At 35.0% G+C, this 27500-nt stretch overlaps 1 protein-coding gene across 1 annotated transcript in view; it reads right to left on the bottom strand.

The window, feature by feature from the left end:
* The window catches only part of LOC121380220 (homeobox protein SMOX-3-like), a 44697-nt gene extending 31380 nt beyond the window's left edge, over positions 1 to 13317 (bottom strand). The window contains exon 1 of the mRNA XM_041509040.1: positions 13192 to 13317. The gene's annotated coding sequence lies outside the window, so the exon portion shown is untranslated. The remainder of the gene's footprint in view (positions 1 to 13191) is intronic.
* Positions 13318 to 27500: the final 14183 nt, after the last annotated feature.

Raw genomic sequence — 27500 nt, 5'->3', positions numbered from 1 at the left:
AACATCGCTTACAAGTGAGTTACAGGCGTGAAGTTTCCTACATGATTTCTTTGGCCACCGACCGAGTCTCATTTCATGATTAGCGAAGGGTTTTTTGTTTTGTTTTAAATCAATGCGTATAGATCTACATGTCTACTCTGCTATAGCATTTTCCATTAATTTATCGTAATTTTTTTTTTATTGATTTTGTAGCTTTCACGTGTGTTTTCTTCAAAATATTTAAATATGGTTGCCTGAATAATCCGGCTTGTTGCACAAAAGTAGTGCGAGTCGGGGGAGGGGGGGGGGGGGGGGGGGTAGTAGTCGTGGCTTAAATGTTTTCAGTTCATCGAGATATGAACGAAAAAATGTAAGCACCTCTGGACCAATCAGATTGCCGTAAAGTGTTTTGACGCAAAGAAAATTTAATTATTGTCATTTGACTCGAATTTTAAAGAGAGCGAGAGCGAGAGAAGGGTGGAGAGAGAGACAGACATACAGAGAGAGAATAACTTATTGCATACTCATACATTACAACACTGTATAAAGCATATTGCCTACATTAAAAAAAAAATTGTACTTTCAAAGATATGTGATTATGTAATTAAAAACAAAATATTATAAAATTTATTTAAACTATTATGTGTTAGCGAAAATTATACTCTCAAGAAATCCTCGTGCCGTTCACACATAAGTTTACGATAATGGTTTTGTTTTTGTTCATACCTCAATGAACGTAAAAGAAATAACAGACAATCCTTATAATTAAATTTAAAAAATACTAATAAAAAGGGTAAAAATTCTAATTTTATTCTGAATTATTTTTTATCACAAACAATAACGCTCAATTAAACAAAGTAAATATAAAATGACGTCATCAGATATGACGTTTCCTGACGACATAATTTTTACACTCATCGAGAAATTAACAAACTCGCGTTGCTACGGTTGGACCAATGGGATGACGTTATATTGTAATATTGTACTGATTGTAACGGAAATTTAATTATTAACAAAAATGCTGGTTTTTGTTACAGTATGTTTAACATGCTATAATTAAATTTACTCTAAATTCAAAACAAATTTATCGTCATCCCATTGGTCCAGCCGTGGTAACGCAAGGGTGTTCTTTCTTTTTCTTTTTTTGATGAACGTAAAAATAGCGTTGTCAGTGAACGTCTTATCTGATGACGTCACATTGTATTGGTACTTTGTAATTTTGAGCGTTATTGTTTAGACCAGGCCCCATATTATCGAAGCTATCTTAGCGCTACGATGTGGTAGAACCATCGTAAGCTATGACATCACTATGGCGTGTGCTAGTCAGAAAACTAATTCAAAATAAAATATGAACTTTTAGTGTTATTATTAGATAGTAGGCCTATGTTTCAAATTTAATTATAAAGATTCTGTTATTTCGTTTGCGTTCATCTGGCTTTGAACAAAACAAAACAAAAAAAAAATATATATATATATATATATATATATATATATATATATATATATATATAAAGCATCCGTAAACTTATGCGTGAACAGTTTCGTCGATTGACACAGTTAGCGGATGGGGTTTATTCTTTCTTCTTCTTTTTTTTGGTTCATACTCCGATGAACGTGAAAGAAATAACAGTCAATCGTTAATTCTATTCATTATTCATTGAGATTAGTATGTTCTTTCTTAGTTTAAATTTGAAAACACTGATTAAAATCGAACGTCATTATTTTGCTTTGAATCAGTTATTATTAATCAAAGCGTCTCTTCGTTTTAAGCAAATACAATATATGCATTTCTAAATATATATATCGTAAGAACGCACAAAATGTGAAGGAAAAAAAAAAGTACTTACAAAATCAACTAATAAGAGCTCTCAATTATTATTCACTGCGGGACAGCTGTGTCTCTTTTGGATCCAGTGACTGCGGAACTGCTCTATGACTCGAGTTAAATGCGGCGCGTGCTATCGGGAAGTCTCAATGACTGTTGTTAAGGCGTAATTTCCCGATAATATAATTTAACGACCATTTGCAAGCAATACCAGTGTACCCACTATCAAAAGCCAATGCGGTTTGCTGTCATTTATTAGCGCGATGAAATCGCGTACCCGATTTGGGCCACTTCCCATAATTCACTTTACTATGTGTAAGTCTCGATTAATCAGCTAAATAGAGCACGCACTACGATGAAGTTGAACCGCCTCGGGCCGAGTCGGGAATCAACCGGGAATAGAGTGCTTATCGACGACCAAATCACATCGGCCAACAGTATAAACACGTAATGTGCGACGCAGCGCACGCACCGTGAACAGTTTCTAGTGTCAGCCCTGTTCAAGTGAAGTGTACGAGCTCCAGTATTCAATTATCCGGAATAAATATTGATGATCTCGGTCATTACTCGCATAATGGCAGAGATCGCTTACTGTTATTTTTAATTACATAATAACAATCACACTGGTCTTAATTATAATCAGATTGATAACGCTACATTCATTTCAGATTTGATAATGAATTCAAATTAAATTAATAAAAATCAATGATTTCAGATTATAAAAAATATATTGATTTATATTGTTAACAGTTTATAAATGTATAACTTGAAAATTTATTAAAAACTTTTTTTTCGTCTAACAAAAAGATTATTAATCAATGGGTTGTTTCTATGTGGGCTTACCTTTAAACATAACTGTATGAGATTTTGGATATGTTTATGATTTTGTCGTTCATATTTGATGGCCATAATACATTAATAAATCTGCAATCTAATAAACAGACAACTTAATATTGAACAGAATGAAACGAAAATTACATGTGTATACTACAGCGCAAATTTATTTTGTCTGCAATACGCATACGTATACGTAATGCGTAATCCACATCAATCACTTTCTATGTAAATTGATGGGGGGGGGGGGGGAGATTTAGCTCAATCGGTTGAGGTGCTTGCGTTGCAGGATCGAACCACCTCAGTGAATCCATTCAGCTGACTTGGTTTATTTTTCGTTCCAACCAGTGCACCGTTTTCCTGTCTGTGGGAAAGTGCATATAAAAGATCTCTTGCTACATTAGGAAAAATGTAGCGGGTTTCCTTTGATGACTACGAGTCAAAATTACCAAATGTTTGACGTCCAATAGCCGATGATTAATTAATCGATGTGCTCTAGTGGTGTCGTTAAACAAAACAAACTTGTTTTCTATGCAGAATGGTTGAGTAGATTCCATGTATGCGCCGTCCGTACACGCGTGCGTATCCGACCACTCTATAGATTGTGGATTACGTATACCTATACGGATACCGAGAAATTTCACATAAACGGGAATTCACATTCTTTATGTTATGTTTAATAATTATACTGAGGTGTGCTTAAAAACATTCTTTACTTTCAAATCATAAATGTGAATACACATTCTATATGTTATGTTTAATACTTATACTGAGGTGTGGTTTAAAACATTCTTTACTTTCAAATCATAAATGGTTAAAATTTTACAAATCTGTTTTTGATGACGCTGGATGTCATAGTAGCGTATGAACCGCACAGTGTAACCAGCCACCAGATGTAAATCTATTAAAACAAAGAATTGTTGTAAGATTACAGGATCAGTTCTTGAAACATGGACTATTGCTAACTCATCTAAAGAATTTTTTTTTTTACAGAGTGTTTAAAGTTAAAGTTTGTTTTGTTTAACGACACCACTAGAGCACATTGATGTATTAACCATCGGCTACTGGATGTCAAAACAGATGTTAAAATCGAAAATTCTGTTCAAGACGTATTTAACAAATCTAAAGAAAAACATTGGTTACCATTATTACACTTTCGACTCTCGAATTATTATCTTCCCATTGAAAAAAACAACCCTGTGACAAATAGAAGATGCTTTCCGTGTACAAATAACGAAATTGGTGACGAATTTCATTATATGATGTGATATCCTAAAGATGAAAGAAAAAGACTTCTGCCACTGTGCTGCCAGTCTAGACCAATTGTTTACACATTTAGAATGTTATTTTACTGTTAAAAAAACCCTCGTGTTCTCAGAAAGCTAGCAGTTTTATGTAAAAGAAAAGTCCCATGGCTGAAATCTATGTTTTTACGATTTTATTTTATTTGTATATGCAATGTATGTTTTCAAATGCAAATATGAACCAAAAGATATACACTTGTTTGAATATCTGATGTACATCATTATTATGACGAATGTGCCATCTTGTGATTTATTTATTTATATGTTTTACAATGTACCTCATATGTCGTTGAATGACATTCAAAGAGTACATAGTTTAGTTTAGTTCAGTTCAGCATACTGTTAATGAGAGGCATCCTATGGCATCATATGCTGAACCCCAATGAAAACGCACCACTTAATTAAAAAAAATTAAAAAAATTGGGCTATCGCATGTGCCAGGTTGATATAAAACGCTTAATAAGCCCAACCTTTGTATACAATGATTGGATTGTTTATTGTCTGTCAGAATACATCCAGATATACAAATGTAGATAATGCTACTTTACGTGCATATGAAAACATACATTTATCTGTTTGGAGAATACTACTTCGAACTTGAAGTAGTATTCTCCAAACAGATAAATGTATGTTTTCATATGCACGTAAAGTAGCATTATCTACACGAATAATCAGGATCAGAATGGGAGGGGCAGTTGACTCCCCATAGAAAACAATACTGAAAGGTGCCCTTTTTATTTCAAAGATGCTCTCTTTTTTATATACCGGGAGAATTGAATTGAATATTTAACGACACTCCAGTTGAAAAACTAAAAGCTACATCGACCACTGAATGTCAAACAAAGGTAAAAGCCGATCAATAGAAAAGTTGTAAAATGATCAGTAAACCAGAGTAGACAGCTGTGGAAGAGTTGCAGTTAGGAAATACACACTGTCATTGTTATTAATGGCGTATATAAATATATATATGGCATAATATATCAAAGTAAATTTCATAAATGTTTAGAGACGAAAAAACAACAACAAAAACAAACACACACACACACACACACACACACACACACACACACACACACACACACACACTATTGTAAAACTACGGACACAATGTCTTCATTTGTGGTATATAGGAATCCAGTACTGAACTGATCAATCAACGCGAAACGAAACACATATATTGTCACAAATTATTAGCTTGGAAAGATAAAAAAAAAAGACCCCAAAAAACAACCAACAAACTCAGAAATGGTTACAGAGATGGTTTTAAAATTAATTAAACACAGAAGATTAGATAAGATCTTTTTGCTTTGAAGGAAAGTCCTCCATGGCTAATATATAAATTACCCAGCCAGAAGGTGGTGTATTTATGTACCACCTAGGTCGAGAATGTAATGTACTAAGTATTGATACATTTATAATATTAATACTTATGTGATAGACACATTAAAGTAACTATTTCACGAGGAATGTACATTTATAATAGTAACATGTCATGTATTTCTTAGAAACATACCGGCCTCGGTGGCGTCGTGGCAGGTCATCGGTCTACAGGCTGGTAGGTACTGGGTTCGGATCCCAGTCGAGGCATGGGATTTTTAATCCAGATACCGATTCCAAACCCTGAGTGAGTGCTCCGCAAGGCTCAATGGGTAGGTGTAAACCACTTGCACCGACCAGTGATCCATAACTGGTTCAACAAAGGTCATGGTTTGTGCTATCCTGCCTGTGGGAAGTGCAAATAAAAGATCTCTTGCTGCCAATCGGAAGAGTAGCCCATGTAGTGGCGACAGCGGGTTTCCTCTCAAAATCTGTGTGGTCTTTAACGATATGTCTGACGCCATATAACCGTAAATAAAATGTGTTGAGTGCGTCGTTAAATAAAACACTTCTTTCTTAGAAACATATTATAGTAACTATTTCACGAGGAATGTACATTTATAATAGTAACGTGTATTTCTTAGAAACATCTTATAGTTAGTATTTCACGAGGAATGTACATTTATAATAGTAACATGTCATGTATTTCTTAGAAACATCTTATAGTTAGTATTTCACGAGGAATGTACATTTATAATAGTAACGTGTATTTCTTAGAAACATCTTATAGTTAGTATTTCACGAGGAATGTACATTTATAATAGTAACATGTCATGTATTTCTTAGAAACATATTAAAGTAACTATTTCACGAGGAATGTACATTTATAATAGTAACATGTCGTGTATTTCTTAGAAACATATTATAGTTAGTATTTCACGAGGAATGTACATTTATAATAGTAACATGTCATGTATTTCTTAGAAACATATTATAGTTAGTATTTCACGAGGAATGTACATTCATAATAGTAACATGTCAAGTATTTCTTAGAAACATATTAAAGTAACTATTTCGCAACTCTGGGGGAAACTATGAGAATGTTACAACTCCCGCATGACGTGACGAGCAGTACCTTCAGGGGACGAGCTGGAGAAAACCCTACATTACTGTGCCTTTTTGTCCCTTCTTTTTGTGTTGTTGTTTTTGTTTCTTTTTTGTTTGTGTGGGGATTTTTGGGTGTGTTTTTTTTTTTTTTTGGGGGGGGGGGGGGATTGGGTTTGTTTTTTTGCTATCTCGCCCCCTAGTAATTTTAGATATGCCCCACCCTGATCTTTTTAATGCGATCGTTTAGATAACCAGTCACAGATAACTAATACTGGCCACGTATTAAGATAAAGTTTATATTTATATTTTAATATTTGGGATTATCACAATTTTATAATTATATTTAATGTAACTGTTTTCTTCTGGTGTGAACTTCATCTATTGCATTCTGTACTTTTATTTTTGTCAGAATGGAAAGCAAAATTAATAATTGCGTACAATTTGAATATTTAAAAAAACCCTAAATTTATTTTACACACCATTTTCAATTGTTATGATTACGATAATCTATAATATATGACAAGTAATACAAATATACCACGAAAGAAATTACAAACTTAGTACACATACAAAATAGACATATATACTAAAAAAAATTAAGTATTGTTATTAGATATTATTACTTTTTTAATTATTTATTTTTCTTTTTTGTTTTTTATTTATTTATTTATTGATGTTTGGGCATGACGTCGATATGTTTTTTTCTAGATTACCAATAAAAATAGACATCTTTTTGGCCAGGTGATGTTTAAATTCTTTGTTCTCTGTGACATAATTTGTTTTCACCATAACCTTGGAATTTTAAACAAAAACTAATCTCATATAATTCGTGAATAAGTCAGTACATATTTCTGTTATTTTTCTAAAAAAAAATTGTATTCGTTATTCTAGCTTGTTAAAACAGTTGTTGTGTTTGTATTTTGGATTAGGTAACAAAGTAATAAGAAGTGTGTTTTGTTTAACGACATTGCTAGAGCACATTGATTTATTAGTCATCGGCTATTGGAGGTCAAACATTTGGTAATTTTTATATATAGTCTCAGAAAGGAAACCAGCTACATTTTCCGTTAGTAGCAAGGGATCTTTAATATGCACCATCCCACAGACAGGATAGCACATACCACGGTCTTTAATATACCAGTCGTGGTGCACTGGCTGGAACGAAAAATAGCCCAATGGGCCCACCGACGGGGATCGATCCCAAACCGACCGCGCACCAAGCGAGCCATTTATCACTGGGCTACGTCCTGCCCTAGTAGATACAAACCTGGGGGTGAAACTTTCAAACTGCCACACTTTTATATTATAGTTTTCTCAAATTAGTCACATTTATATTATAGTTTTCTCAAATTAGTCACTTTTATATTATAGTTTTCTCAAATTAGTCACATTTATATTATAGTTTTCTCAAATTAGTCACATTTATATTATAGTTTTCTCAAATTAGTCACATTTATATTATAGTTTTCTCAAATTAGTCACTTTGGATGAGGTTAAGCAAACTATCAAACTGCCACACATTTATATTATAGTTTTCTCAAATTAGTCACTGTGGATGAGGTTAAGCAAACTATCAAACTGCCACACATTTATATTATAGTTTTCTCAAATTAGTCACTTTGGATAAGGTTAAGCAAACTATCAAACTGCCACACATTTATATTTTGGTTTTCTCAAATTAGTCACTTTGGATAAGGTTAAGCAAACTATCAAACTGCCACACATTTATATTTTGGTTTTCTCAAATTAGTCACTTTGGATAAGGTTAAGCAAACTATCAAACTGCCACAAATTTATATCATAGTTTTCTCAAATTAGTCACTTTGGATAAGGTTAAGCAAACTATCAAACTGCCACACATTTATATTTTGGTTTTCTCAAATTAGTCACTTTGGATAAGGTTAAGCAAACTATCAAACTGCCACAAATTTATATCATAGTTTTCTCAAATTAGTCACTTTGGATAAGGTTAAGCAAACTATCAAACTGCCACACATTTATATTTTGGTTTTCTCAAATTAGTCACTTTGGATAAGGTTAAGCAAACTATCAAACTGCCACACATTTATATTTTGGTTTTCTCAAATTAGTCACTTTGGATAAGGTTAAGCAAACTATCAAACTGCCACACATTTATATCATAGTTTTCTCAAATTAGTCACATTTATATTATAGTTTTCTCAAATTAGTCACATTTATATTATAGTTTTCTCAAATTAGTCACTTTGGATGAGGTTAAGCAAACTATCAAACTGCCACACATTTATATTATAGTTTTCTCAAATTAGTCACTGTGGATGAGGTTAAGCAAACTATCAAACTGCCACACATTTATATTATAGTTTTCTCAAATTAGTCACTTTGGATGAGGTTAAGCAAACTATCAAACTGCCACACATTTATATTATAGTTTTCTCAAATTAGTCACTTTGGATGAGGTTAAGCAAACTATCAAACTGCCACACATTTATATTTTAGTTTTCTCAAATTAGTCACTTTGGATAAGGTTAAGCAAACTATCAAACTGCCACACATTTATATTTTGGTTTTCTCAAATTAGTCACTTTGGATAAGGTTAAGCAAACTATCAAACTGCCACACATTTATATTTTGGTTTTCTCAAATTAGTCACTTTGGATAAGGTTAAGCAAACTATCAAACTGCCACACATTTATATTTTGGTTTTCTCAAATTAGTCACTTTGGATAAGGTTAAGCAAACTATCAAACTGCCACAAATTTATATCATAGTTTTCTCAAATTAGTCACTTTGGATAAGGTTAAGCAAACTATCAAACTGCCACACATTTATATTTTGGTTTTCTCAAATTAGTCACTTTGGATAAGGTTAAGCAAACTATCAAACTGCCACACATTTATATTTTGGTTTTCTCAAATTAGTCACTTTGGATAAGGTTAAGCAAACTATCAAACTGCCACACATTTATATCATAGTTTTCTGAAATTAGTCACATTTATATTATAGTTTTCTCAAATTAGTCACATTTATATTATAGTTTTCTCAAATTAGTCACATTTATATTATAGTTTTCTCAAATTAGTCACTTTGGATGAGGTTAAGCAAACTATCAAACTGCCACACATTTATATTATAGTTTTCTCAAATTAGTCACTGTGGATGAGGTTAAGCAAACTATCAAACTGCCACACATTTATATTATAGTTTTCTCAAATTAGTCACTGTGGATAAGGTTAAGCAAACTATCAAACTGCCACACATTTATATTTTGGTTTTCTCAAATTAGTCACTTTGGATAAGGTTAAGCAAACTATCAAACTGCCACACATTTATATTTTGGTTTTCTCAAATTAGTCACTTTGGATAAGGTTAAGCAAACTAACAAACTGAATTTGTTTTTTTTACATTAAACATGACTGAAACCACAATAATACAAAATACGTAATATGCGGGGTGTAACTGAACAATATGGCATGTGATTTAAAGAACAGACGTAGGACTATAATTAATAAATAACAGTTGCATTATTGTCCCCATAATCTCTAATTTGGAGAGGTCTCTGCCTCTAAACGCAAATACAGAAGATTAGTAATATAATTTTTCTTTCTTTTTTATTTTATTTTTGTATTTATTTATTTATTTTATTTATTTTATTTTTTATTTATTTATTTATTTATTATTTATTTTATTTATTTATTTTTCATAATCTCTGGGGGGGTTTGGTTTTTTAGAGGTTGCTATCTTTAAACGTAAATTCAGAACATTACTGATGTTATATGTTTATTTATTTAATTATTTTGTTTCATTCTTTGTGTTATATTCTTTTCTATCTGTGTGATTGGGTGGTTAGGTTTTGTGCTTTGTTGTGTAGTTCTTTACCTCTTTTCTCCCATAAACCAATAAATAAAATTGGAGTGGCCTAAAATGTATAATAATAATAAAACAAATCAAATGCTGTTTTCATTATGTAACACTTTGCTACATTTGACGTACAAATACAGGCCGATTCGGCAGTGATATAATACACGCCATATGTGCGAGGAAAATCAATTGTTTTGGGGTTTTCTCTGTGTAATACACGTGTCAAATATTAAATAACATGGACTTTGTGACACTCGGCAGATGGTCTTCACGTATATATTAGAAACAGTTACACGATTGATACTGTATTTGTCTCGTGCTTTTCCTACGTTATAAGATTATTATATTGTTTGGTCGTAGGTGCAGGGAGGTAAAGAGATAAATAAACAGTGAAGGTGGGAGAGCAATAGACACAGCGAGATAGAGACAGGACGAAATACAGAGACACTGGTAAACTAGTAAAATGAGAGAGATGGAGATAGACCGACGGACAGACAAAAATATTATATTATATATTTAAAAAATTATTATTTCGCATTTTTATGAAATAAAACAATAAAATATTTTTAAATGAGAGAGAGAGAGAGAGAGAGAGAGAGAGAGAGAGAGAGAGAGAGAGAGAGAGAGGGGCAGAGAGAGAGGCGGAGAGTAAAAGAAATGTTGATGGGTCGAGATGAGAAACACATAAAAAGAGCATGCACGGTGGAGCAGGGGTGCTGGGGGGGGGCTCTACCCCCCCCCCCCCATCCCCCAATAATACTAAATAAAACATATTTGGTAGTAAACAGCCCTAGAAACTCGGACGCTTTGCGCCTTCGATCTCAGTCAGCCCCCCCTTCTCTTCCCCCCCCCCCCCCATGTCTACTTACTTCCTCCGCCGTGTCTGGAGAGGCGGTGGATAGGAGAGAGAGATACAGACATAGAGAGAGAGACAGGGAGAGACACAGAGAGAGAGGTAGAAAGAGAGAGAGACAGAGCGAGAGAGAGACAGAGACAGATAGGCGGCAATAGAAATCAATGTTAAGATAGCGCGAAAGCAACAGAGGGAGACAGGCAGACAGAGAGAGAATATAGAGACAGAATGAATGAATGAATGAATGTTTAACGACACCTCAGCACAACAACATATCGGCTATTGGGTTATTATCCTTCATTTTCTACACTATAACAGCTGTTGTCTTATTCATACTACACTGTCGTACCAGCAACAAACAAGTTGTACACGCATTGTATTTACTACTGCACCCATCCGTATAAGACAATAGTATCAGTAATGTATTAGGAACGGATCCAAACTAGTTCTTTTGAGTCCGGCTCAAAAAGTGAACATGTCAGATTTTTAATTCTGTAAAACTGATTATGTAAGCTGACGTTGTATTAACTAGTGCTCGTGTACTAAAGCACTCAAAAGAAGAGTTGTGGCCCAAGTCAGACCATTGGCCATGCCAGCCTAGGTCGAGAATGTAACACTTATAATATTAATACTTATGTGATAGGCACATTAAAGTAACTATTTCACGAGGAATGTACATTTATAATAGTAACATGTCATGTATTTCTTAGAAACATATTATAGTTAGTATTTCACGAGGAATGTACATTTATAATAGTAACATGTCATGTATTTCTTAGAAACATATTATAGTTAGTATTTCACGAGGAATGTACATTTATAATAGTAACATGTCATGTATTTCTTTAAAATATATCAAAGTAACTATTTCACGTAGAATGTACATTTATAATAGTAACATGTATATTTCTTAGAAACATATAGTTAGTATTTCACGTGGAATGTACATTTATAATAGTAACATGTCATGTATTTCTTAGAAACATATTAAAGTAACTATTTCACGTAGAATGTACATTTATAATAGTAACATGTCGTATATTTCTTAGAAACATATTATAGTTAGTATTTCACGAGGAATGTACATTTATAATAGTAACATGTCATGTATTTCTTAGAAACATATTAAAGTAACTATTTCACGTAGAATGTACATTTATAATAGTAACATGTCGTATATTTCTTAGAAACATATTATAGTTAGTATTTCACGAGGAATGTACATTTATAATAGTAACATGTCATGTATTTCTTAGAAACATATTATAGTTAGTATTTCACGAGGAATGTACATTTATAATAGTAACATGTCTTGCATTTCTTAGAAACATATTAAAGTAACTATTTCACGAAGAATGTACATTTATAATAGTAACATGTCATGTATTTCTTAGAAACATATTAAAGTAACTATTTCATAGGATATTGTGTACATTTATAATTTAGTAACAAATAATGTATTTCTAAGAAACATTAAAAGTCCCTATTTTATGAGATATGTACATTTTTTTCTTTTAAAATGCAATATGAGCGACTAGAAACGCTAGGACGATAAAAAAAACACGGAGAATTTGCCAGAATTGGCCATGGAAGAAAACAGAAAATGCGCATTATAACGGTAAAAAGGCTATAGTAGCCGTCTTTTGTTTTTCAGAAAAACTATAGTCGATATATTTTAATACTATACAACAATTTTTAAAAATACAACAATAAAAAGTACAGTACAAACATAAACATTGAAGTGCGTATGTTACACTATAGTTATAATATGTGTTGTCGTTGTTGTCATTGTTTTGACAAAGGAAGCAAACACCAGCTGCAACATACTATTACTGGTAAGTAAAAGTGATTATTGTTGAAATTACTTTTGCAACGTAGTTCGTTCTCTCTCTCTCTCTCTCTCTCTCTCTCTCTCTCTCTCTCTCTCTCTCTCTCTCTCTCTCTCTCTCATATTTTATTGTTTTATTTCATAAAAATGCTAAGTAATAATTTTTAAAGAAAAAAAAATAGCTATAAAATAAATGCAAACACAAGTTGTTAAACAAAACAAAAAATGCTAAAACAAACTAAGTTTAAAAACAAAAATACTGAAACAAAGTTTTTTCATCACACTATAAAGCAACTAGTCTGACCTGTTTGAAAATCAATTCTTGTTGTTGATAGTTTAACCAAAGCTCCCTTTTCCTCCTCTGTCTGTCTCTTTCTGTTTGTCTCTCAGTTTCAGGTGTGTCTTGAAGTGAGCGAGTCTCTAAACAAATGATAATATTATGGATTGGTCTTCTCTGTCGTCAAATGTCGTTCGGACGGAAGGCGACACGATCGCTTAATTAGCATAACGACACGACTGGCGGCCGATCTGGTGGAGCGTCATCGAACGAGAGCCAGTCAAATCAGATTGCAGCCGACATGCTCGTCTGCGATCGCTATTTGCTTCTGTAATAAGGGAAGGCACGGCTTGCAGTAAAAGGTCAGCAAATTAGAGTTTATTATGTCAAACAGTAATCTAATTTCGCCGAGATGTATCTCGATCAAAACCACAAGTGACAGTTGGGAATCAAAGCGTGGTGTTACGCGTCGCAAACACAAAACGTAAGCCACCGGACTTACACGAAATCACCTCTCCGTCACTCGTCAACCAATGGAGCCCACTTCGTTCCTATTAATAACACTCCCTAAGGAAAATTAGCACTAATCCTTCAAAAGAAAGAAAGATTTTGCCAGTTTACTCGGCCCTCGATATCCAGAAAGAGGATTCGACAGCGCATTTATGTATAGTTTGTCTGAGTCCGATCGCGAAGTCCAAATTACTTTGTTCATAATTTATATCAGCTAAGACGGCTCCCCCGGAGAGCACCTCGGAAACATGTCACACGCGCAACCATGTCATGTGACAAACGTCAAACCAGTCACGTGATGCGAAACCTGTAATTGAAACTAAAAAAAAATTAAGAAAAAAAGCTCTTATAAAAAGGAAAAATAAATAAAACTTAATTGAAATCATCTGCAGGGCTATTTTGGATAACGGAAAATACACGACAAAGATCAAGAACACGACGGGATTTCGCGGTTCTTTACAAGAGAAATGTCCTTGATTATCACACGAAAAACGGCCAATATTGGCCATTCCCGGTAATCAAAGAACTGTGCCGAATGTGCTGCTGTTGTAACATGTCTCCAACTAATAAACAGAATACCAGTGTCTGAATATCCAGTGTGTTTCTGGTCGACATAAGGTTTATAGTAGCTGAAATTTAGATGACATCTACATAGAAGTATTTCTCATACGTACGAAATTATTTGGAGATAAAATCCACTTTGGGTAAATACACACAGGACGATCGGAAGCACATTGAATAATTTACAGACAGTGATATTCTAAACAAGGAATTATATTTAATATGTAATTTTAGTTTTTTGTTCTTGATGAAGTAATTAATGTGCTCTTTTGGTCGCAAACATATCACAACGGTAGCAACTCAGGGCAGTCTCTTTAAAGGGACATTCCTGAGTTTACTGCATTGTAAGATGTTTCCGACTAATACAATATTTCTACGATTAAACTTACATATTAAATATATTTTCTTGTTTAGAATATCAGAGTTCGTATATTCAATGTATTTCTGGTCGTCTTAATATTAGTAAGAAGCCCAAACTGAATTTTGTCTTCAAATAATTTCGTACATACGAAAAAACTATATTTTAGGAAATAAAAGGAAATTTAACCTAGTACAAATATTATAACGATCAGAAACACGTTTAATATACAGCCACTAATATTCTATACAGAAACATATACTTGATATGTAATTACAATCGTTAAAAAGTCTCTGTTAGTCAATAACATCTTAAAAATTGCAGCAAACTCAGGAATGTCCCTTTAATAAAGACATGTTATAAAGTATCCAGTAAATGTCAGAAATATGATGCTGGAAACAAAATATTATTAGCAATATGTCTATTTTGTCAGACAAAATTCCAATCAAACAACTTGTAACAAAACTAAAGGGATTCCTATGTACAGTTTGAGCAATACTTCTAAAATATTCACTTCCTTGATTGAAATATTATTCTATCCACATTCGTGTGCGCCTTCAGACGTCACTTTGTTGTCGTAAGTAATAGAAAGTTGTTGTTGTTGTTGTCTATACTAGCGCGCTATATGTGGAAGTCATCCTACAGACGGAGTTAGAACCATATTATGTTTGTAGACAAAACACCTGTCATGGAGGCATGGCTGTATGTCCTTACGACTGTCATAACATCTTTTGGAATCGGTCCTGTTCAGAGATACGCTATTCAATATGCTAATAGAAGTTTCATAACCGTCATGCCCGATGCAGGTTCTATTTCACACTGAAAACGTTATATTGCTTTGGTATATTAATGGTGAGCAGACTAACGCACATTGTCTCGGGGAAAAGGTCATTTTAAGGACGTAGTATATAAATACAAAATTTATTTAGTACAGATTCTTGTTTTGAAACTAGTCATTTCTGTAGAATTGTTTTAATGTTAATCATATTGGTGCTTTGTAGTAAGTTGTTAGTGAATCGCCAAAGTGTCTGACAAGGAGAATACGTCAAATGATCACAAACAAAAACAATTACTCATCTGCAGACTGGGGGCGGGATTTAGCTTAGTATGTTGAGTGCTCGCTTGAGGTGCTTGCGTCGCAGGATCGAACCACCTCGGTGGATCCATTCAACTGATTGGTTTTTATCTCGTTACAACCAGTGTACCACACTGGACAACGCCGTGCTATGTGTTTTCCTGTCTGTGTAAAAGTGCATATAAAAGATCCTTTGCTGCATTAGAAAAAATGTGGATAGGGGAGAAAAAATTCACACGCTATTTTCGTCTACAGACTCAAATATACATGTATACTTCTTGTATTGCATATGTACACTATTTTAGTATAACGACTGACGGACAAGCACGTCTGACAGAAAATAACAGAAACAAATGAATGATCCAGTAAAGAAGGGGCAACCTGTTTTAGTGTTGCATTCATTAAACCATCGGTACTGGATTCGAATTCCGGTCCTGGCTCCTACTAAAATTTGCACGCAGTTCAAATGGAATTTGTTTTATATCATTACCTCAACAACTCTTCGAACCAGTGCTCCGTATCTAATATATCAAAATCCGTGGTATGTGCTATTCTGTCTTTGGGAAAGTGCAACTAATGGGGGAATGTTGCGGGTTTCTTTTGAAGATTGCGTGTCAGAATTACAAAATGTTTGACATCCAACAGCCAATGATGAAGTAATCAATGTGCTCTAGTAGTGTCGTCAAACAAAACTTTAATGCACACTAACCACGAACTTCTGTCCAGAATAGACAGTCCAGGTAGTTAAGATGTGTGCCCTGAACAGCGTGCTTGAACCCTAATTGACTATAAGCAGGAAGCCAAATGTAAGTGAAAAGATATGGCGATAGTCAATACTGAATATGGTCTAATTAATTGAGAGCTACTTTACTTCTATTGGACTCTGACTTCCATTAGGAGCATTCTTTACAAGACTTTACCGATGTACTGGGTTACTCGCTTATAGTAATTAATTGTACTAAATGGTATGGTAAAGCTGTGCAACATGCTGAAAGTAAATTTCATAAGTTTGCTTCAATTATACTATGGTTATTGCGTGTTATTGTTCACTTGCAAACGCAGATATACGCGGATGGTATAGACATGATAACAAATAAAACAGCATTCAATCAATCATACAGAAGAGCTTAATAATGTTACTTTGTTTAACGACATCACTAGAGCACATTAATTTATTAATCATTGGCTTTTGTATTTCAAACATTTGGTAATTTTTAATACCTAGTGTTAGAGGAAACCCGCTACATTTTTCAAATAGCAGCAAGGGATTTGTTTTAATATGCACTTCACCACATACAGGACAACACATACCAAGGTCTTTGATATATCAATTGAGACGTGGTTGGGACGTGAACAAAAACTGAGAATAGGTCCTCTGCTGTGGGTCGATTCTACGACGCAAGTACATTTATCGACCTTCATAACGTCAATCCCTGTAAAGTGTATCGACCTTCATAACGTCAAGCCCTGTAAAGTGTATCGACCTTCATAACGTCAAGCCCTGTAAAGTGTATCGACCTTCATAACGTCAAGCCCTGTAAAGTGTATCGACCTTCATAACGTCAAATCCTGTAAAGTGTATCGACCTTCATAACGTCAAGCCCTGTAAAGTCTATCGACCTTCATAACGTCAAATCCTGTAAAATAAATCGACCTTCATAACGTCAAGCTCTGTAAAGTATATCGACCTTCATAACGTCAAGCCCTGTAAAGTATATCGACCTTCATAACGTCAAGCCCTGTAAAGTGTATCGACCTTCATAACGTCAAGCCCTGTAAAGTGTATCGACCTTCATAACGTCAAGCCCTGTAAAGTGTATCGACCTTCATAACGTCAAATCCTGTAAAGTGTATCGACCTTCATAACGTCAAGCCCTGTAAAGTCTATCGACCTTCATAACGTCAAATCCTGTAAAATAAATCGACCTTCATAATGTCAAGCTCTGTAAAGTATATCGACCTTCATAACGTCAAGCCCTGTAAAGTATATCGACCTTCATAACGTCAAGCCCCGTAAAGTATATCGACCTTCATCACGTCAAACTCTGTAAAACGTCTAGCGACCTTCATAATGTCAAACCCTGTAAAATATATCGACCTTCATAACGTCAAGTCCTGTAAAGTATATCGACCTTCATAACGTCAAACCGTGTAAAGTATATTGACCTTCATAACGTCAAGCCCTGTAAAGTATATCGATCTTCATAACGTCAAGCTCTGTAAAGTCTATAGATCTTCATAACGTCGAACTCTGTAAAATCTATCGACCTTCATAACGTCAAGCCCTGTAAAGTCTGTCGACCTTCATAACGTCAAGCCCCGTAAAGTCTATAGACTTTCATAACGTCAAGCCCTGTAAAGTCTATTGACCTTCATAACGTCAAGCCCTGTAAAGTCTGTCGACCTTCATAACGTCAAGCCCCGTAAAGTCTATAGACTTTCATAACGTCAAACCCTGTAAAGTATATTGACCTTCATAACGTCAAGTCCTGTAAAGTCTATCGACCTTCATAACGTCAAGCCTTGTAAAGTTTTATAGATCTTCATAACGTCGAACTCTGTAAAATGTTTATGAGGCCGGGAAAAAAAGTCAGTCTCTGGTCAGACCAAAGTTCCAGAATTTACGCGGCGACGTGGAGCTGGGGTGTTTTGTTTTTGTTGTTTTTGTGGGGGGTTTTTTTTTGGGTTTTTTTTGGTTTTTTGGGGTTGTTTTTTTTTGGGGGGGGGGGTTGGGAGGGTTGTGGGATGGGGTCTAAAAGCATGGATTACACAGGAAAGGTGGGTATATTTAGATTTTTACGTCCTCCTTATCTGCCTTGATCTATCCACAATGACCATGGTTCTCCCTCCTTTGTCTTAGTACCCTAAATATTTCCCCAAACAGTAGCACGGGGGTGGGGGGTCTGTACAAACCACAGGTTACTCTTGCAAAAATCGACGTCACACCGCGGGAAATTAAAACAAATGCTGACGAGCGAGGTTGAAAATCGATACGCGCGCCAGGAGTTTATTTTGTTTTGCCTTACTTGCATGTTAATTAAAAACGTTGATGAGATCTCATTTATTGCATTTGGAGAGCTCTTACTCTATTTAATATTATTATATCATACAGATGCTGTCGACGTGTGAAAACAAATGGAATCCGCTAGTACCGTGACCATTTACAGATTAATGTTTATTTTTCGTCCTGTCAGTATGTATTTTATTGGCCAAGAAAAACAATATGTTGTAAAGGTCAAGGTTGAGGCCCAGGGTTCATATAAATAATATATTATCTGTACCCTGTACGCCTGTCCTGGGCGGAGGAGCTGGAGTAAGTGGACACCTGCGCCCATGACAGGCGTGTGCACAATAGCTCTTCTCTGAATGTGCACGTTAAAACCTATGACCTGACCTGACCTGACCCCTGTACTTAATCCTGTCTTGAACGAAGGAACTAGCTCACGTCAGAACCGGCGCCCATGACAGGCGTGCGCTACAATATATTGCTCTGAACGTACTCGTCAAATTATTTCCTTGACCGTGACCCCTGTACTATGGCTGGGTCATTTGATGCCTTGCACAGCGGAAGGATACATACGTTAGTCGTCATATAGTCAAGTGACGACTTTGTTAAAAAAAACAATAACAAAAAAACAACAAAAAAAACATACTTTCTTTTCTTTTCTTTTTTTTAACTTATTGTTCGTACTTATATCCAATTAATGTTCAAGCACGCTTTCGTGGGTACAGCTATCTAGGCTGTCTCATCAGGACAGTGGGTTAGTTGTTAGGGTGGGAGACGATGGTGTAGTGGTCTTACACCTACCTATTGATCGTTAAAACTCGCTCTGGGTGGGAGCCGGTACCATACGAACCCTGTACCTACCAGCCTTATGTCCGATGGCTTAACCACAACACCACCGAGGCCGGTAACCCACACTTTTTTTAATACAGAAAATCCACTTAGCTTTTGCCATTTTGAGTTTTGATCAGTTTGGCACTAGGTTTAAATGAAATACTAAACAAAGTTTAAGCCAGAAGTACGTTCAAAAATTAATGAATATTTTAATAAAATACTATTAGACTTTTAAATATATAAATTATAATTTTTTAATTTATAAAAATATTTTTAATTATAAAAAGAGTTTTTAATCATCAGTCAGTTGACAGTATAAAATATATTGTGTATTACATTGCCCACAAAACAATAACTACTAGTACTTTGGTGTACCTAGAACGAAGACGTTCTCCAAGAGCCGCAAAGAACGGTCTAAAAATAACTTGGATTAATCGAGTTACTATTTCGCAAACATTGTTAACCACAAAACAAACGTTAATGAAAGTTGATTTTAATGGCACGCTCTCACAAAAAACAAGGTTATACCCGTGTATTACAGGAGATGGCGGACGTCAGAGCGCAGGAGAAGCTCGCACGTTAAACCTGGATGTTCCCCTGACCTGGCGGCTCAATTCTATTATGTCACTGTCGCGAAACTAAGTGCCAGAGTGTTTCTGCACTTTATCAAAATTATTAGATTATTTGGCGGTTCTACGATAAATAATTTATCTGCCATCTTTGTTTCATATCTATAACGATGCCTTGCATCAAACATAATTGCATTAAAACATTTATCGCGTTATTTCATTATAACACGCTTTATTGATGCGCGCTCTGCCGAAAGCTATCAGGCTGGAGCAGTAAACCGCTTCACGCAATCGTCTTGTTTTTGCTGCTTCCGCGATAAGCACGTCTGCTCGATGCCATGTGACACAATACAGACCACGCGACGGCCGGCCCGGACGAACGAAGCCATCAGATACCGTGCCAGAGTATTCCTCCAGCTTTTATTATTTGATTAGACGCAATTAGGGGTGATAAAAATTTGATTAGCAAGCGAGTTGAGACATCCTTTTTGGAGGTCCCGCTGCGAGCCAGGGGAGAATCAGACGGTATGCGGTGTTCAGAAATTTGATAAATCAAAAGATTAGCCGCGATGTAGCACGAGGGCGCTGGCTCCGGAATAGATCACACAGAGAGACGAATATCTCAGCTACATCGGCCCAAGCTCGAGGGGAGGAAAGAAAACAATGTTATTAAGGTTTTAATTTCGTTAACAGGAGGTGGGCGAGGCGAGGGGGAGGCAGGTGCGGTCTTGTGATGGGCTGGTAACCAACACCTGAAGGGAGGAAGTAGTCATGAAGCGAGGATTAATTCCACTGTCGGACCGTCGTGGAGATTGAAACCCGGATGTCTGTCTTCTTGTCTGGTCGTTGGTGTCAGAAAAATAAAATATCACCTCATATCAATAACAACACCACCACAACTATACCACCACCATCATCCCTCCCCTAATATCATCACGATCACCATACATACGACCGCCACTATACCACTGTAGGTCCATACTCAGTGGAAGCACGCACGCCCCATACTCCAGCCGACCTTGCTCCACTGTGCCTGAACAAACCTTTTGCCAGAAAAGTAAATCGAGGGAACGTAATAAACACAATAACAGACGATAATAGTCCTTACAAGGTGAATGGAGGGAACGTAATGAACACAATAACAGACGATAATAGTCCTTACAAGGTGAACCTGGGTTGAAAATGTTTTGGAATTTGTCCCAATTTAAACAGGAATTCTTTTATCATATATATATATATATATATATATATATATATATATATATATATATATATATATATATATATATATATCGTTTACAATGTCACACGGGATTTACAGCATTAATTGCCAAGATGTTATTTCACCGTCCTATATCTGTATTAAACACCATTATAACATCAGTCTACACCAGACACCATTATAACATCAGTCTACACCAGACAACTATATCTGTATTAAACACCATTATAACATCAGTCTACATGAGACAACTATATCTGTATTAAACACCATTATAACATCAGTCTACACTAGACAACTATATCTGTATTAAACACCATTATAACATCAGTCTACACGAGACAACTATATCTGTATTAAACACCATTATAACATCAGTCTACACGAGACAGCTATATCTGTATTAAACACCTTTATAACATCAGTCTACACGAGACAGCTATATCTGTATTAAACACTATTATAACATCAGTCTACACGAGACAACTATATCTGTATTAAACACCATTATAACATCAGTCTACACGAGACAGCTATATCTGTATTAAACACCATTATAACATCAGTCTACACGAGACAACTATATCTGTATTAAACACCATTAACTATATCTGTATTAAACACCATTATAACATCAGTCTACACGAGACAACTATATCTGTATTAAACACCTTTATAACATCAGTCTACACGAGACAACTATATCTGTATTAAACACCATTATAACATCAGTCTACACGAGACAGCTATATCTGTATTAAACACCATTATAACATCAGTCTACACGAGACAACTATATCTGTATTAAATACCTTTATAACATCAGTCTACACGAGACAGCTATATCTGTATTAAACACCATTATAACATCAGTCTACACGAGACAACTATATCTGTATTAAACACCATTAACTATATCTGTATTAAACACCATTATAACATCAGTCTACACGAGACAACTATATCTGTATTAAACACCTTTATAACATCAGTCTACACGAGACAACTATATCTGTATTAAACACCTTTATAACATCAGTCTACACGAGACAACTATATCTGTATTAAACACCATTATAACATCAGTCTACACGAGACAACTATATCTGTATTAAACATCTTTATAACATCAGTCTACACGAGACAACTATATCTGTATTAAACACCATTATAACATCAGTCTACACGAGACAGCTATATCTGTATTAAACACCATTATAACATCAGTCTACACGAGACAACTATATCTGTATTAAATACCTTTATAACATCAGTCTACACGAGACAGCTATATCTGTATTAAACACCATTATAACATCAGTCTACACGAGACAACTATATCTGTATTAAACACCATTAACTATATCTGTATTAAACACCATTATAACATCAGTCTACACGAGACAACTATATCTGTATTAAACACCTTTATAACATCAGTCTACACGAGACAACTATATCTGTATTAAACACCTTTATAACATCAGTCTACACGAGACAACTATATCTGTATTAAACACCATTATAACATCAGTCTACACGAGACAACTATATCTGTATTAAACACCTTTATAACATCAGTCTACACGAGACAACTATATCTGTATTAAACACCATTATAACATCAGTCTACATCAGACAACCATATCTGTATTAAACACCATTATAACATTAGTCTACATCAGACAACTATCAGTGATTGGAATCATGCCTTAGATATCTTACAGCTAATGTCTAAAATCAGGTATTTTTTAATGACTGAAATTTTTGGGAAATTTGTAAATTTCATAAATATTCAGTCATTTTACAAACTGGAAAATCAGACCATTTACTTGAAAGAATGACTGACAATTAAAAACAAAATTGGAAGGGATGGAGAATGAAAGCAATGCACATATTTTATCATAACTTTACACACAAAATAAATAATTTCCATTTATTAAAAAAAAAAAAAACCCCAACTACATAAAACAAATTCATGATTAACCTAATTTAATATAAAAATAAAATAAAAACAATAGGTGGTTTTGGGGTTTTGTTCTTTTTTTGTTCTTGTTTTTTGTTTTGTTTTGTTTGTCTTTTGGGGGGTGTTTGTTGTTGTTTTGTTTTGTTTTGGTTTTTTTTTTTTTTTTGTTGTTGTTGTTGTTGTTTGGGTGGTTAGGGTGTGTGGGAGGGTCCAGTTTGCTCATTTAAAATTAATATTAATAATTTTAAACATTAATACATTAACAGTGATTGTAATCAGGCATACAACACACTAATATTTAATATTATATCTCCGTTTGGACTAGCTGGAGAAAACCTTTTTTTATTTATTTTACTGCGGTACGAATCGGTACGACTCTTATTTATGACTCATTTTATACATTCTATTTTCCTTCCGTGCCGTAATAGTAGCTTTTAACTGGATGATGCAAAACATTTACCTAAAATATTGCTTACCAAATTATCAGCAATAATTGTTCTTATGGCCATATTCTGTAAGGAAGATGTAAATCAATGGTTTTGATTTATTATTTCCCCTTTATTAGATGAGTTTGTTTCGTCCTCTCATTCGCTGGTCTTTGGGCCTCATCCCGCGATCCGACTCGCAATTACTCCCCCGGGCACCCACGTGTTTTGTCCTACAGCCATTAAGTAGTTCAGCTAATGTAATTAGTCGTGAAAAATTCATGGTATAAATTGATGATATTATCGTAATTCTGATATTAAAACCCCGCCAGTCACATTCCTAACTACGCTGAATGCTTAATAACAAATTTCCCTGATTTGTAACCCCACCGGAGGACCGGCAACTGTCCCTGCACACGCGTCTGCGAAACGTCACGCTTCGCCGATCGCTTCGTCTGCCAAATGGCGGGAACGAGAGGTGCTAACGTTTGGCGAAGTGTCGTTCACTTTGGCGCGCACCGTCGATGACGAGATCAGTTGATTTGTTGTTGATGATGTCGACACTTCCGTTGTGAAAGGTGCTAAATACGGTTGTGGTTATCTCGAAGTGGCGGTTAATCTAAAATGCCGGATGTAACGACAGAAGTAGCGAGTGTTTAAGCGGAGATTATTGCCGTGGCCAAACCGTGTAATCGTCAAGGAGATACTCGAACAAATGAAATGATTGGCGCACATTCATTCCCATTAACATTCCCTCTCTTAGAATGCTCCTGTTGGTTGGCCTTAATTGCACTTTAACTCTCATGCACAATGGGCCGGGACCATTCAATTTCATTTTGGTTTAAATTTCATTAATGAATTATTGGTTTACAGTAGAGAACATGCAATATTTTGGTCACCTTGATATTTCCGTTGAAGATTAATTACTGTTTGTACGTATAGATAGTACATGTTATAATGGTATCAGGTTTGAAGGTTGCATCCCCTCCCTAGAACAATTCGTCATCCGAAACCAAATCATGTGCCCATATTGGACGCGCTTTAATCCATTCAGTAAAACAGTCACATAGTTACATCCAAACAGACAAGTAAGATTTAGACACGTTCTTTGTGAGCAAAGACACAAAAGTTACTTTCTTCTGGACAAAAAATAGACAATTATTAAGAAACCAAAACTATATCGTAGATATTATTCTTTCATTTATGTACTGAAAAAAAATCCGAAAACACCAGTCACATGCCCACACATCACTAAACTATTGCATACAGGAAGGAAGGAAATGTGTTATTTAGCGACGCACTCAACACATTTTATTTACGGTTATATGGCGTCAGACATATGGTTAAGGACCACACAGATATTGAGAGAGGAAACCCGCTGTAGCCACTTCATGGGCTACTCTTTTCGATTAGCAGCAAGGGATCTTTTATATGTACCATCCCACGGCCTTTGTTATACCAGTTGTGTTGAACGAGAAATAGCCCAATGGGTCCACCGACAGGGATCGATCCTAGGCAGACCGCGTTTCAAGCGAACGCTTTACCACTGGACTACGTCCCGCTACCTTATTGCATACAGTGATGTTGTTTGGTGTTCGCGAAAGCAGGTGGGTGTGTCTTGTTCCGTACCGGCCCTATGGTATTAAGTATGATATACATGTATTAATAATATTTGTAAATCCGCTTCATTTACTTAGCAAATACAAATATGTATGAAATGAACAAACATCATTAGAATACATAAAACCTGTATTCGCCAGGTACCAGGATAAGCCTCAGAGGTATGGGGTGGGTATCTTTAGTAGGTGGACAAAAATAACTTTGAAAAAAGTGCACTTCATATCAGCCAGACTAATCACAGATCTGTCAAATTTTGCATCAAGAAACTTTTTGAACTGTGAAATAGGTTTAGCAACGCTTACATCGAAACAATCAAAAGGAAAATTGCGCACTTTTTAAAATAATAAAAGATATGGTTCCAATTCCATTATCCCAGCATGCTTCAAACATCTCTTGGATACCGTCCTTATGTTTTACCAGAATTAGTTTACTTCAGTAATATTTCATCCATTAAACAATCAAACTATAATACAACTTACGACCAGGCATTCGTGATTGTTAAAACAAAAAAGAAAAAAAGAAAGATAAAAAGTAAAACCGGATGTCTCTTGTGTTCCATCATGTTATTCTCTATATGCTGGACACAAAGCTACGGAAATATATTGCACATAAAGCTAAGATACGGCTGTAATAATTTAAAAGTTGGTTTACAACTCAATTCCATTTCAGTTGGAAGTTATTGTCCAATACTAAAGTTAACAAACAATCTGGTGTCAGCCAACAGAGATAAGAATTACATAAAGTTGGGCTGAGAACCGAATGAATGAATGAATGTTCTAGATATGACAATGTAACAAGTAAATATATAAAACTGTTTTATTGGAAAAGACCGTCAGCCTATAAAGTTATTTTGTTATTAAGTGTTAAAAATATTAAATAATTAAATCAACTTAGTAAATATATATTTGAATGTTACAAAATACGAGCCACTTTATGTATAATATGATTAGTCAGATTGATTTATTTAAATGTGTATGTATGTATATATGTATGTATGTATGTATGTATATATGTATGTGTATTTATATGTGTGTTTTTATAGTGTATTCTCCTGCTCTACACTATATTATGCAGTCATTGTATGTGTAAGGTATGTGGTTTATAGGACTGATGAGCTGCAAAACACTATGTACATAAATAATTTAATAGGATTATTGAATGTTTAACAACATCCCAGCTCGAAAAATACATTAGCTATTGTCAAATTAAGGTAAATTTAAAAATGAATGTGGCTTCGAATTGAGCTTGTTGGTTGTCCTAATGTTTATAAACGGTCATGGCAGTGTCTTGGCGTGATTATTGGGTGTGTCTATAAAAGGACATGGCAGTGTCTTTGTGTGGTTATTGGGTGTGTTTATAAAAGGTCATGGCAGTGTCTTGGCGTGATTATTGGGTGTGTTTATAAAAGGTCATGGCAGTGTCTTGGCGTGATTATTGGGTGTGTTTATAAAAGGTCATGGCAGTGTCTTGGTGTGATTATTGGGTGTGTTTATAAAAGGTCATGGCAGTGTCTTGGTGTGATTATTGGGTGTGTTTATAAAAGGTCATGGCAGTGTCTTGGTGTGATTATTGGTCATGGCAGTGTGTTTATAAAAGGTCATGGCAGTGTCTTGGTGTGATTATTGTCTTGGTGTGATTATTGGGTGTGTTTATAAAAGGTCATGGCAGTGTCTTGGTGTGATTATTGGGTGTGTTTATAAAGGTCATGGCAGTGTCTTGGTGTGATTATTGGGTGTGTTTATAAAAGGTCATGGCAGTGTCTTGGTGTGATTATTGGGTGTGTTTATAAAAGGTCATGGCAGTGTCTTGGTGTGATTATTGGGTGTGTTTATAAAAGGTCATGGCAGTGTCTTGGTGTGATTATTGGGTGTGTTTATAAAAGGTCATCAGTGTCTTGGTGTGATTATTGGGTGTGTTTATAAAAGGTCATGGCAGTGTCTTGGTGTGATTATTGGGTGTGTTTATAAAAGGACATGGCAGTGTCTTGGTGTGATTATTGGGTGTGTTTATAAAAGGTCATGGCAGTGTCTTGGTGTGATTATTGGGTGTGTTTATAAAAGGTCATGGCAGTGTCTTGGTGTGATTATTGGGTGTGTTTATAAAAGGTCATGGCAGTGTCTTGGTGTGATTATTGGGTGTGTTTATAAAAGGTCATGGCAGTGTCTTGGTGTGATTATTGGGTGTGTTTATAA

Source organism: Gigantopelta aegis, chromosome 8, assembly GCF_016097555.1.
Source record: "Gigantopelta aegis isolate Gae_Host chromosome 8, Gae_host_genome, whole genome shotgun sequence".
In the NCBI taxonomy this organism is placed as follows: domain Eukaryota; kingdom Metazoa; phylum Mollusca; class Gastropoda; order Neomphalida; family Peltospiridae; genus Gigantopelta; species Gigantopelta aegis.
This window is presented reverse-complemented; position numbering and strand designations above follow the sequence as displayed.